We start from the raw sequence: 15,000 nt of genomic DNA, 5'->3' as shown, positions 1-15,000 counted from the left end.
AATATTGCAGTGTCCATATGATTGCTGATTATTCGGTACATTATAAGGGGGGAGAGGGGTTCTACACTCCTGAGTATGTCCTCCTTTGTATGAGATGCCTTGTGACTATGAACTTGTTGGTTTGTTAGTCATTTCCTATTGCAATATTACCAACTTACCAATTTTTTAATGTAACATAGGCAATTAATTCTTCATGGGCAGCAGACACTGAATTTGTAGATAAAACATTGATATGTAAAGTTGTTTGCTAGTAGCAAGCTCTTCATTAGTTACAGATTTCTTTAATGTAGAATTATTCAGATGATTTTACTTCTGCAGAGATTGTGCATCTTGAGTAATATTGCAGATTGTAATGACAGAAGTTCTGAGTGGACTTTTGTGGTCAAAATTTTCTGAAATGGGTAGTTATTTGGTTCATACATTTTGTTTCTTTGCTTATTGAAAGAATGTTCAAAACTACAAATTTAAAACATTCTAACGTGTGGTGCTGTATAATTTAATACAATCAGAAAGGTGAATCAAAGAACAAATACATGTATGCATGGCCCTAAAAAATGTGTGCAAGGAGTCTATGTTTAGAAAACAGCCCAAAGGTAAACTTAATCCTCCACTGACCAGATGCATTTTCTATGAATGAGGGTTTTCATGCCGTCTCAATGAATGTAAGTTTTGCCATTTCAATGAGTGTGAGTTTCAAGGGCAGAGAAGTTTACTGCTTATGCTAAGTCTGTTTTCATGTGGGACTGTATTGTTTGGTTAGCAAATGGCTATCTGTGTTAATGCTATTTTATTTCAATATCTGTAATCACTGTAGAAGAAAATAAGAGAACAGAATGCACACTGATAGATTTAAACAGTGTGGATGGTAACTGGTGAGAAACAGCCAAATAATGGAACACTGGAATGGCTGAGAATTGGGTTGCTGCAGGAGGGGCTGCTCGGGGGGGGGTCTATTTCCCTGCCTAGGGCCCTATTTGACCATGATCCGGTTCTGGTATTTAAAGTAGGAAATACGTATGCAAAGGTAGTTGCAGTTTAACTACATTACAAGGTATCTTTTATTTCCTATGCATTTAAATAATTTACAGAAATGACTGGAGAGGCTTTCTTGTGGAGTGACCTACCTGTGGGTGTGGCTCAAATAGGGGTGTTTCATGAGTATGGTGTGGGTGGCGCTTAAAGGTCACTGGAGCAGTACTTCGCCTAGGGTGCCATTTCGGCTAAAGCCAGCCCTGTTTTTGACAGTGATTTAACATTGAGTAAAGCTATTGAGATTTGTCAAATCCCTGAAGTTACAGAAAGGCACACAAGTATGCTTACAAGTGATAAGAGCATGGTTTCAGCAGGCTCCAGAGCAAATGTAGACAGCATTCAACACATGGCAAGCAGAAGCAGACTTAAGCACATGGCAGCCACATCCCCTGCTGGTTCACCAGGGAAGCCACGTAGTTTTCCAGCAAGGTCTAAGAAAGGAACATACTCAATGCAGTACAAGCATGAGTCAGCAAAACCTAAATCCACCTTCATTGTTAACTGTCACAATTGTGGTGCCAATCATGAGTCTAAAAGAGAAATGCTTGGCATTTGGTGAGTAATGCCACAAGTGTAAAAAAATGGAACCATTTATGAAAGTTTTGCAAATCAAGTAAACCTCACATGGTTATAAAGAAGGGTCACTCGAAAAAGCTAGTTGATCATATAGAGAGCTGCAACTCTACTTTCTACGCAGATGGTGTATCAGTAATTGGTGAAAATGTTGATACAGTGAATTTGTTGGCAAAGAACCAAGTGTTTTGTACTGTCCAGAGAATGGTAAATCCACCAAGCTTATGGTAGACACTGGTTCAAAGTGTAATGTTGCAGTAAACTCTCAGTTAACTGGCACACATAGGGATTGGTAGATGCCGGATAACTGTAGTTTCTGGTTGCTTGAGAGTTACTATTAAAAATAGGCCTGACTAATACTGTGCCCTATACTATTTGTTTGGTTTGACTTGTTCTTAGGTTGGGGAGAGAGGGAATTTATTCCTATCTTATTTTTTAAAACTCTAAAGCTCTGAAAACATAAGTCATGTTTCCGTGGGGGGGGGGGGGGCAGAAAGTGTAACACATGAAAATTGCACTGTATTTCTTCAATTATTTTTTCTGGTTGCTTGAGTTCTGGTTCACTGAGAGTTTACTGTATATCAGCAGACCCATTTGCTAAGGTGAGAACTAATGAACAACTCAATGTGACCAGTAGTGCGAAACTTGTTGCTTATGGAGGTGAAGAAATTCAAACCAAAGGCTCGGTAGTGCTTTCATGTTATTCGGCTAGGAACTGTTACAGCTTGTTATTCTATGTAGTCCGAAGATCTGTGAAGTCATTACTGGGTCTCAGAGACAGTTTGAGAATGAATTTGCTTTCTTTTAACAAAGAATTTTATCATATAAGCACATATTTTAGTTCCAATTTTTCTGAAGCCATTTTCTCAGAGTATGCTGATGTTTTCAATGACAAGTTGAGCAAATCTCTATTTGTGTATTTTGTGAAATTAGACCCAGAGTTCAGTCCAGTAGTCAGACCAGCAAGAAATGTTCCAATAGCTATGCAAGATAAAGTCAAAGCTCACTTGGATAAAATGGTGCAGCAGGGTGTGATTTGTTCAGTTACAGAACCAACTGAATGGGTGTCGTCCATGGTAGCACCCCACAAGAAAGGCTCAGATGAAATCAGAATATGTATTGACCCATTAAATGTACTGAAGCATTAAAGAGACCACATCATCCAATGCGTACAGTTGAATGCCACTGTTTTTTCTGCTTGGATGCAAAAAGCTCATTTTGGCAGGTGATGCTTGATTGCAAATCCCCAATACTGACCAATTTTTGTACCCCGTTTGACAAATATAGATTCCTGAGGATGCCATTTGGAATAAATTCTGCAGGTGAAGTCTTCCAGCATGCAATGGAGCATTTTTTTTCAGGTTATCCTTGTGCCATAATAGTAGATGATTTATTGGTAGGAGGTAATGGTGAAGCAGAGCATGACAGAAACCTTAAGAGAGTTCAAGACAGAGCACGTGAAGTGAGCTTAAAACTCAATCCTCTAAAGTGTAAATTCAGACTACCAGAAGTTACATATATAGGTCATTTATTTACAAGCACTGGCTTAAGTCCAGACCTATCTAAGCAAGCAGCTATTCTTGAGATGTCACCGCCAGATAATGTTCAAGCTCTACAGCATTTCCTTGGCTTAGTCAACTATTTAGGCAAGTTCATACCAGACTTCAATAAGTTGATAGCACCTTTTAGAGAGCTAACATGCAAAAATGTTACATGGTCTTGGTTGGTACAGCACCAGAAAGCATTTGAAGACCTTAAGCAGAAAATTGCCACCCCACCTACATTAAGATACTATTCTTCTTCTTCTTCTTTTGGCTTTTCCCGGTTAGGGGTCGCCACAGCGGATCACCGTCTGCTCATGATTGGCAGTGGAGTTTTACAGTGTCGAGTTGCCAGCCCGATGGCCCAACCTTCCACAGAAGGCACACATACACTTACACTCATGCCTAGGGCCAATTTAGTGTGTCTAATCCACCTACAGCATGTCTTTGGGATGTGGGAGGAAACCGGAGCACCCGGAGAAAACTCACGCGACCACAGGGAGGACATGCAGACTCCGCACAGAAGGCACCCCAGCCGAGGATCGAACCGGAGAACCTCTTGCTGTGAGGTGGCAACGCTAATCGCTGCACCACTGTGGCCGCCCGCTACATTAAGATACTATGATGTCAATAAACTAGTCACTCTTTCCTGTGATGCTTCAAAATTTGGTCTTGGTGCAGTTATTCTTCAAGAAGGCAGACCAGTAGTCTATGCATCTAGAACACTTACCCAAACTGAGATGCAGTATGCTCAAATTGAGAAAGAACTGTTGGCAATAGCATTTGCATGTTCCAAGTGTCATGATCATATCTATAGTCAAGCTATTCAGAGTGAAACTGATCACCAACTTCTAGTTATTATTTTAAAGAAGCCTATGCATTCAGCTCCAGCTAGATTACAAAGAATGATGCTCAAATTACAAACATACAACTTCAAAATGGTCTATACAAAAGGCAAACTTCTTTATCTGGCTGATACCTTATCCCGATTGCCCAGAACTATAACGGAACACCTTGACACAGAGAATTTTGACTTTGATATAATGGAAGCGCATCATTTTTCTACCACGAGATTTGATGAACTGAGAGATCATACAAAGACTGATCCAATTTTGCAAAACCTCAACCATTACTTTAATATTGGATGGCCATCAAAGCAATCTAGTGTATCACCTGAAGTGCAAACTTACTTTCCTTACAGGGATGAGATGTTGATGGAAGATGGCATTATTTTCAAAGGTACTAAAACTGTTGTTCCTGCTTCCTTACAACATGAAAGTCACCCAGGTTCCAACTCTACTGAAAGAAGGGCAAGAGCACTAGTATTTTGGCCTTCACTAGTGAAAGACATTGATAAAGTACTTTCTTTTTGTTCAGTATGCAGTAGTACTAAACCACATTTGCAAAGAGAACCACTTCAGCTAAGTCAAGTTCCTGAACTAACTTGGTCAACAGTAGCCACTGACATATTCGGGTGGAACAATCAGCACTGTATTGGTAGACTCTTATTTGAACTGGTTTGAGATTTATTTACCACCTAATTTAACATCCACTGCTGTTATCATTAAGTTGAAACATCATTTCTCAGTCCATGGTAGTCCACATAAAGTTATTTCTGACAATGGTACTCAATTTACTAGTCAGTTGTTTCAGAAATTTGCAAGAAACTGGGAGTTTGTACATATTACTAGTAGTCCAGAATATCCACAGTCAAATGGACTAGCTGAACATGCAGTGCAGAGTGCAAAGCAATTACTTGTAAGGTCAAAGTCTGACAATACAGATGTCTTTTTTGAATTTACTTAATCTCAGAAACATACCTCATGATGATATACTTGATTTGCCTGCTCAGAGACTTCTATCCAGGCAAACTAGAACAACACTGCCAATTAGTTCCAGTTTATTGAGGCCTAGAGCCTCTATTGAGCCACTTCTCTTTAACATGTTTACTAACCAACTGCATGCATCCTGGCCTCAGTCTTCCCTTAATACAGTATGCTGATGATTCTACTATAATCTCCATTGCAGACAACCCTTCTGACCTGTACTCACTCACTCAGACCTCATTTAATCTTGCCAAATCTTGGCTTTCTAGCAGCCAACTGATACTGAACCCCAAAAAGACAAACCTTCTCCTATTTCTACCTAAATCTCTTAATCATCTTAAATCCTCTTTTCAATCTCTTCCCTCAATAACACTACTGTTTCACCTAACTCTCATGCAAAGCTCCTGGGAGTAATTATTGTTGACCAACTTAAATTTGACCTCCATGTACACCATTCTATAAAGAAAACCCATCAAAAACTTGGCCTACTCTATAGACACTAAATTTTCCTTACTCCTAACTCCAGAATTTCACTTTCCCAATCTTTTCTCCTAACTAAGCTCTTCTGCTGCTCTCAAATCCTTACTAACCTACAGTCAACTCTGCTATGTAAACTGGAAACCACATACAATAAAATCGCTAGATTTGCAGCTAACATGCCACCTAAATCTCACCACTGCCTTGCTCTTAAAACTCTTAATTGGCTAGAACTTCCAAACCACCTCTTCCTTATTCAGCTATTTATCATCCACTCTGTCCTAAACAAACCATCCTCCTGCCCTAGCATATCCTCTATCATCTCTCTCTATAACCCACTACGTTCCCTTTTGAGCTCTGACCTAGGGCTCCTACAAGCCTACAAACCCAAAAAATCACTTGGACAAAACCTCTACAGCTACCTTCCCACACTAGCATGGAATAAGCTTCCTATACCCCTTAGAAATATAACCCATACACGTTTTCAAGACTGCCCTCAAAAATCACCTAATTTTTGCCTGGAAATGTAACTGCAATCACCCCACTTAATATTTTTCCTTCAGTTCTCCTTTCCTCTCTTCTCACTCCCCTTCACTTTCTACCCCTTCCTCTCCCTATTACTTACTACCTACTTCATTTTTCTGCTTGGTACTATTTTTACTACCTACGTCTCACCTTTACACCTGCCAATCCTTACCCCCTATACTATTTTTGATACCTCTTACTTCTCTCTCTCCATGTTACCTTGCAGCATAATACCTAACACTTGATCCTAGACATATCTCCTCTTCCTCATCTCTCCTTCCTCTCGCTAACCACTTCTTTACTTACTTCTCATCTTCTTCTGTCCTACTTTCAGAGTTCTTTTTTTTACTTATGTTCTAAGTTCCACTCCTGATAAATTTGATTTTATATTTTTTATGAGGCTTACTTATTCTCAAAACTATATTGTGCATTTTATCATTTGTTAAGTCTGTATTTGAGTATTTATATATCTTATTATTATTTAAAACTCGTTCTTTGGTGATTTTCTCTCCAGGCCTTCATTGAAAAAAGGCACAAACTCAGACGGACTAACATGGTCAACAAATGTCAAATAAATAATAAATAAATAAATAAACCTAAAAACAACAGAACCATCAGAGCTCAATTATTCATAGGTTCATATGTGCCTTTATAAGCCTAGTCACCCGACTTTAGTTCCCAGTGCCGCTGTCAAGTAGAGCCACTGGACTTATCCCCGGGGAGAATTTTCTATTTCCCATTCACTCATCAAGATTTCTATTGAAGAAGGTCAGCAAAGTGCTCTGCTTGACATGTATGAAAAGTCTGTTCCACAGAATGGGCAGTCTCTGGGTTATGAACGTGTCCCTCCAGTATGTTCTGTTGATTGTAGTAATGAGGGTGAGGTCTCTGGAGTGTGTAGTGTGGAGGGATTGGGATTTCTTTAGATATAGCATTTCTAACAGAGCTGGGTCAGACATGGCTTTATAAATCAAGCAGAGATCACCTCTAATTAGGCAATATGAGACAGAGAATAGTTGGAGTTTTTTGAGTCTGTCCATATAGGACAAGTGTTTAAGGCTTATGATCCTCTTTGTGAGGTACTTTTGCTGCCTCTCCAGTTCTTGCAGGTGTCTAGTAAGGTACATGCCAAATGGGGCATTGTACTCGATGATTGGCCTAATGAGGGAAGAGTAGAGAGAGACAATGACCTCTTTCTTCCTGGATGCAAAATCCTTAGTAATGAGATGTGTCACATAGAAGGACATTCTGACCACAGTGGCAATGTAGTGATCAAAAGAGGTTACTGTCAACCTGTGTTCCCAGATCTCTTATAACGCCTTCTGTGTTCAGTGGACTACCATTGATGTGGTAATTCATGGGAACTGGGTTTTACCCAAAGGGGATGCCGACACATTTTTTGGCATTGAACTTAAGGCCATGGTTCTGACTCCAGTCGTTGGTCTCAGTGAGGTCATTCTGTATAATGTCAAGATCACTTAGGGAGTTAATAATAGTTCCCAACTTGCAATCGTCTGCGAACTTTGTCAGCCAGAGTCCCTTCGTGTTGGCCTGGACTTCAGAGAAGTAGATACCAAACAGGAGAGGACCCAAGACCAAACCCTGTGGGACTCTACTTGTGACTAGTTGGCAGTCTGACTTGGAGTCAGCTACTTTCACACTGTGGCTTCTATCTGTGAGCCAGTTTGCAACCCACCTAGTGATATGGGGGTTGATGTTTAGCTTAGTGAGTTTTTCTATGATTCCTGAGTGGGGAATGGCATCAAACACCTTGGCCAGATCAAGGTAGGCTGTATGAACCACCTTGCCTTCATCCACAGCTCTGGTGAATGACTCAAAGAAGTCAACCAAGTTGAGCAGGCATGATCTACCCTTCACAAAACCAAACTGTTTGGGATCCAGAGTTTGGAGATTCCCTTTATATCCTTGTTTATTAGGTCCATGATGATACATTCGATAGCTTTGCATATCAGACTCGTCACGCTAATGGGGAGATAGTTCCCGGGGTCTGTAGTCGCTCCTCCTTTATGGAGAGGGATGACTGTAGCAGTGCGCCATTCAGTAAGGACAAAGCCTGAGGTGAGGCTGTGCTTGAACAGGGCACAGAGGTGAGGTGCCAGTTCACTCTGTAGTTCATGTAGAACACAGCTAGGGATATTGTCAGGTCCCATAGAAGCTGTATTCTTGGCCTTGGACAGTGCTGCTTTAACCTATGCAGCAGTAATACTGGGTGCCTGGCAATCTACTGGTATTGTGATTGGTCCTTTGGGAGTGCTAAAGTTGGCACTCATCTGTTGGCCAGTATATTGGCAATATCTGTTGACTCGGTATAGGAGGTGCCATTGTGCAGTAGCTCAGAGCAAAACTGGGTATTGCCTTGGAAATTCTTTACATAACTATAGAAGGCCTTGCAGTTGTCTTTACTATCTGCTGTGTCTGTTTTCATAGCTAGCTTTAGAGGATTTGATGAGGGATCTCAACTTTTTGTTGAGGCTGATAAGGGAGTTTTTCCAGTCTTGGGACTTCACCTTATTCCACATCAGTTTCCTCCTTCTGTTGTAAAGTTTGTTTATGGCAGAGGACCACCAGATTGTCTTCCTTTTTTTGGAACAGAGTGTCTTAGTTCTATTGGGTATGGCAAGATCCATGCATTTGTGTACATGTTCGTACAGTGCACTGTTGTATGATTTGGCAGTCACGCAACTATTCTCCATTTGCATGGGTGCCATGAAGTTAGCCCCCTCTGTTTTTAGGAGCCCAAAGTTAGCGTTGGAAAAGTTTTTCATGGTGGTTACCTTTGCGGGGGGGGGGGGGTATGTGGATTTCCAAGGTGATTAGTTTGTGGTCAGATCTAACCAGGGAGGAGCTGACTATTTGTCTAGAGCAACAATCATCCATGTTAGTAATGACCAGGTCAAGGATGTTGCTACCTCTAGTGGGGGTAAGTACGAGCTGGTCCAGGGCATTGGAATTAATGAATACCAGGAAAAGTTGGGTAAGTGTATTGGTACATGACTAGTTTTCCAAGTTAATGGTGGGGTAGTTGAAGTCGCCTAGTATGAGAGTGTTAGGTTGGACTATAATATTCTCCAGGGTGCTTAGGAATGTAGAGTGTGAGTCTTGGGACATGGATGAGGACCTATAGCAGGCTGCGACCTGAATCGCTATCTTACCCAATGTTAGCTGCACCTGAAGTATCTCTGATGTGTTATGTTGGGCTACCAGTCTGGAGGTGTGCACATCCTTTTTGAATATGGAAAAAACTCCACCTTTGGAGCTTCGGTCCAAGTTCTAGGGCCAAAAGGTGTGGAATGACTTATAGCCTGGTAGTGCAAGGGTGCTTTCTGCTGCCTTGAACCAGGTCTCAGTTATAGCACAAATGTTGATGTTCTCAATTTTAAGGAGTGCTTCGAGTGAGTGAATTTTGAGATTTAGACTTCTAGCGTTGAGCAGCATGACCCTCAGATTGCTTTTGCTTGTAGCTGTTATGGTGATAATTTGGTCTATGGAACAACACCTAAAAAGGCACTATAGGGGTGGCAAGAGTCTTGGCCAGTATCCAGAAGCCCAGGAGTGACAGATGCAGGCCATCTCTGGCAAAGGATCGAGGTCTGTCAATCAAGTCATCCCAGGATCCCAGAATGACACCAGAAACTTAGACAATTGTTAAAATCAATCATTTTCTGCTTGTACTGTGGTCTCATTCTGGGTGATGGTAGGATGCTGCTCAGGGCTAGGGTCCTACCTGCCTGGGCTACATAATCTGAGAGCTCCTCCATGTCTCTTTTCATGTAGTCCAGGGAGGTATGTCTCAGGTCATTCACAGCCACATGTACTATGACAGAGTCATATTTGTACCTGTTGTTGAGGGACCTGAGTGCGTGCGTTATGTGGCGGATCCTGGCACCTGACAGGCAGATGACTGTTACTTTCTCCTTATTCAACTTAGTGAGTGGGACATCAGTGTGGTTCACTTTCAAGTCACCTATGACTAGTGTGTTGGGCATGGTGTTTTGCCTTAGGGACTTTGGTAGAGTGGTACACTGTTTAGGAGAGTTATGTGTCTTGTGATTAGTGTTGTGTTGTGGTGGTTGAGTGTGTTTCTGCCTTGGAAGCCTCTGTTGTTTGGGTAGATTTTTATTGACAGCCTCTGAAAAGATGGGTGTGTGGTTTGTGTTTTTATGTGAAGGCAGTGCTGGTGTGTGTTCTGGAGGGCTATGTGTCCCATGTTGTGTGGTGCACGTGTTGACCTTCTCCTCTTGACCAGCTATTCCAGTCTTGGCTGGAGAGTGCGTGGTTTCCAGTTTGGATATATAAGTGAATCTCTTGCAAGTCTGAGTGTTGGGAGGTAAGAATAGAGGGTTGTCGGTGTACATGAGGCAGTTGCTACATTGTCTCAGGATGCCCAAGTTCACCAGGTTAATTGGAGAAAGCACAGGCAACTGACCTTTAGACATGCCTGGAGGGGTGGGCATTAATAATAAGTACTGGATCTGTTTCCTTATAGAACGTTTAGTGCTAGTAGCACTTTTGTTTGCTACAATAATTGCTGCAAGAAGTCTGGTAAAGTGCTAGACTAATAAGCTAGTGAAAGTGCAGGAGAGGAGAGAACTAACAGATCTAAGGGAAAAATTGAAGAGCAGACTTTGGCACTGCTCAGAAGCTTACAATTAGTCCTGGATACAGCAAGTCTGTATCTGGACTAGACTAGTTACAGGAAAGGCAGGAAACAAGGGCAAACATGGGCTTTTAAACCAGAAAGTTGAGAGAGATGGAAAAACTGCCCAATGGCCAATAAACTACACTTTCTGTGCAAGAAATCACTCATCTTGTAGTAGATAGGCTACCTAGTGATTACCCCTCCCACTGACAAGTTAGAAGGCTTCCCTCCACCACAGGAAGGCTTGGGGGACGCTGACTCTTACAAACAGTCCTGGATACAGCAAATCTGTATCTGGACTAGACTAGTTACAGGAAAGGTGGGAAACAAGCACAAATGCAGGCTTTTAAATCAGAAAGTTGAAAGAGATGGAAAAACTGCCCAAACGGCCAATGAACTACAATTTCCGGGCCAAAAAATCACTCCTCTTGTGGTAGATAGGCAACCTAGTGCTTACCACTCCCACTGATAAGCTAGAAGGCTTCCCTTCAACACAGAAAGGCTTGGGGGGACTCAGAAGCTTACATACAGTCTTGGATACAGCACATCTGTATCTGGATTAGACTAGTTACTGGCAAAGCAGGAAACAAGCTCAAACACAGGTTTTTAAACCAGAAAAAGTTGAAAGAGATGGAAAAACTGCCCAAACAGCCAATAACTACAATTTATGGGCCAGAAACCACTCCTCTTGTGGTAAATAGGCTACTTAGTGCTTACCACTCCCACTGATAAACTAGAAGGTTTCCCTCCAGCACAGAAAGGCTTGGGTGGCTCAGAAGCTTACAAACACTCCTGGATGCAGCAAATCTCTATCTGGACTAGACTAGTTACAGGAAAGGCAGGAAACAAGCACAAATGCAGGCTTTTAAAACAGAAAGTTGAAAGAGATGGAAAAAACTGCCCAAACGGCCAGTAAACTACAATTTTTGGGCCAGAAACCACTCCTCTTGTGGTAGATAGATTATCTAGTGCTTTCCACTCCCACTGATAAGCTAGAAGGCTTCCCTCCAACACAGAAAGGCTTGGGGGGGCTCAGAAGCTTGCAAACAGTCTTGGATACAGCACATCTGTATCTGGACTAGACTAGTTACTGGTGAAGTGGGAAACAAGCTCAAATGCAGGCTTTTAAACCAGAAAAGTTGAAAGAGATGAAAAAACTGCCCAAACGGCCAATAACTATAATTTCTGGGCCAGAAACCACTCCTCTTGTGGTAGATAGGCTACTTAGTGCTTACCACTCCCACTGATAAGCTAGAAGGCTTCCCTCCAACACAGAAAGGCTTGGGGAGCTCAGAAGCTTACAAACAGCCTGGATACAACAAATCTGTATCTGGACTAGACTAGGTACAGGAAAGACAGGAAACAAACACAAATGTGGGCGTTTAAACCAGAAAGTTAAAAGGCATGGAAAAAACTTCCCAAACGGCCAAAAAACTACAATTTCTGGACCAGAAACCACTCCTCTTGTGGTAGATAGTTTACCTAGTGCTTACCACTCCCACTGATAAGCTAGAAGACTTCCCTCCAACACAGAAAGTCTTAGGGTGCTCAGAAGCTTAAAAACAGTCCTGGATACAACAGATCTGTATCTGGACTAGACTAGTTACAGGATAGGCAGGAAATAAGCTTAGAATTTTTTTTTTATCCAGAAGTCCAATTATGATAAATTGAGCAGACTTCTTTGCCCATTGATAAAAGGAGAGACAATGAGGATACAAACTGTGAAAGGTTTTGACTGGATTTGTCAAGTAACAGGTATATGTACCAAGCCAATATCTTACTTTGTAGAATCTGAAGGTGTTGAGTACAGAAGAAATTGTAGACATCTTCTTCCTGTGCCAGAATCAATATCGCAGCATTGTTCCTAGGTTCTTAGGGTCATAGGTGTGTACTAGACTAATGGCTCTGGAGCTTTTACAAGCCTAGCCCATGGAAGTCCCATGGCAATGTGCTGCCTGATGTTTCTGTGATACAGACTCTAGATCTCAGAGCAATCCAGACAATGTTGCTGTTCCAGAACATCTTATCTTCTGATTCCAACTGCTTCCCTCCAACACAGAAAGGCTTGGGGGCTCAGAAGCTAACAAACAGTCCTGGATTCAGCAAATCTAGCCCCTTGGGGGGCTTACAAGCTTGCAAACAGTCCTGGATACAGAAAATCTGTATATAGACTAGACTAGTTACAGGAAAGCCAGAAACAAGCTTAGAATTATTTTTTCTATCCAGAAGTCGTTATTATAAATCGAGCAGATTTCTTTGAACATTGATAAAAGGAGAGACAATGATGATACAAACTGTGAAAGGTTTCAACCGGATTGGTCAAGTAACAGGTATATGTACCAAGCCAAGATCTTACTTTATAGAATGTAAGGGTGTTGAGTACAGGTGAAATCGCAGGCATCTTCTTCTTCTGGTTCTTCCTGTACCAGAATCGATATTACAGCATTGTTCATAGGTGTGTACTAGGCTAACGGCCCTGGAGCCTTTACAAGCCTAGCCCATAGAAGTGTTCTGGCATTATGCCGCCTGAAGTTCCTGTGCTACAGACTCTAGATCTCAGAGCAATCCAGACAATGTTCCAGTTCCAGAACGTGTCTTACCTTCTGATTCCAACTCGAATGATATTCCCAATATTCCTAAGGTTGAACATTTAGCAGACAGTTCCAATTGATAAGTCTAATTCTCAGTTTTATATCACATGATTTGCTCACACTTCCAGACCTAGTGTGAAGTACTCAGCGACTTGGACATAACTGCATATATGTACGTAGTTCTATATAAAAGCATGACAAAAGCTATTTGTATTATTTGCATGTCAACTGATATTCTCAGCATTGCATGGTCTATTTCTCAAAGAGGGAGAATGTACAGCAGAGTGTGTGATGTGTCTTTAAGAAACAAGTGATGAACGTGCATGTATAAATAGCAGGCATGTGCTATACCCAGTGCCATTTTGAGAGTGCAGCCAGAGAGTAAGCATGTATGAATGTAATAGCTAGTTTATATATAAGTTTAAGTTAAAGTTAATAAGCTTCAATTGTGATGTGTTTGTACATAATAAAGCTGCTTGAACAGAACCCACAAAGTCTCGTCTATTACATCCTGACTAGACGAGTGACACCTAATAATGACTGCATGTGTCTCTTGATTATGCAAAACTGCAAGTCATAGCTGTTCCCAGCAGAGTAACTTGAAAGCACTACTGAGCCTTCAGTTTGAATCTCTTCACCACCATAAGCAACAAGCTTCTCACACTTTGTCAAATCAAGTTGTTCTGTACCTTCTATTCTAGCAAATATTTCTGCTGACATAACATTACACTTTGAACCAGTATTTACTTTGAGCTCTACAAGACTCCCATTAATCCAAACAGTACAAAAGATTTCATTCTTTGCCACAAATCCACTGCATTGACTGTTTCTCCAAGCACAGACCCACCATCAACATAAAAAGTAGGGCTGCAGCTTTCTAATTGATCTACTCGCTTCTTTGTGTAATAAATTAATAAAAGAATGTGCCTTGTTTGATTTACAAAACCTTTTGAAATTATTCCACTTAATGAATATGAATGACACTGCTGACCAAAAGCTAAGCACTTTTCTTGTTTGGGTTTGTGATTCCACAATTACAACAGTTGACTATGAGGTTTGCTATGGGTTTTGCTGAGTCACCCTTGCAGTTTGCTGCATATACTTTAGGCATTACTGAAGTTGCTCTGGGTTTTACTGAAGTTGCCTTGGGCTTTTGTGAAGTGACTACCTCCTTACATCTGTATCTGTTAACCTCGTGCTGTACACTATCTACATGGGCTTTGGAAGGTACTGGAAGGCTTGCTTTCTCATTTGTAAGCATACTTGTGTGCCTTTCTGTAAGCTCGTATATCTGACAAATCTTAATGGCCTTGTTCAACATCAAATCACTGTTTCAAAGCAAAATCTTTTTCACTGTGTCATTATTAATACCACACACAAGCCTGTTTTTATCAACTCATCTCTCAAGTCACCAAATCTGCACGTTTTAACCTTATTTCTCAAGACAGCTATATATGCTGCAAAGGTTTCACCAGTCTTTTGATCTCTTGTGTAAAATAAGTGCCTTTCCATTGTAATATTTGTTTGGGGGTTACACATTTCTCTAAATTTATGTTTTAAGCAATCAAGGTATTTCCATGTTTCAGCCTGTACCACAATATGGTGGTCTTCCCCTCCCCTGCAAACACAGCAGGTGCATATACAAATGAACACTCTTTCAATGGTTTCTGAACTAGCTAAGTTAAGCAGAATGAATGCCTTTGTATGTGTGTCTTTGTCAAAAAAGAAGCCTGTATGAAAATATTGTATTCCTGCTCAAACACTCTACAGTTTTC

Source organism: Protopterus annectens, chromosome 2.part0 (genome assembly GCF_019279795.1).
Source record: "Protopterus annectens isolate FY-2018-M chromosome 2.part0, PAN1.0, whole genome shotgun sequence".
Taxonomy (NCBI): Eukaryota; Metazoa; Chordata; order Ceratodontiformes; family Protopteridae; genus Protopterus; species Protopterus annectens.
This window is presented reverse-complemented; position numbering follows the sequence as displayed.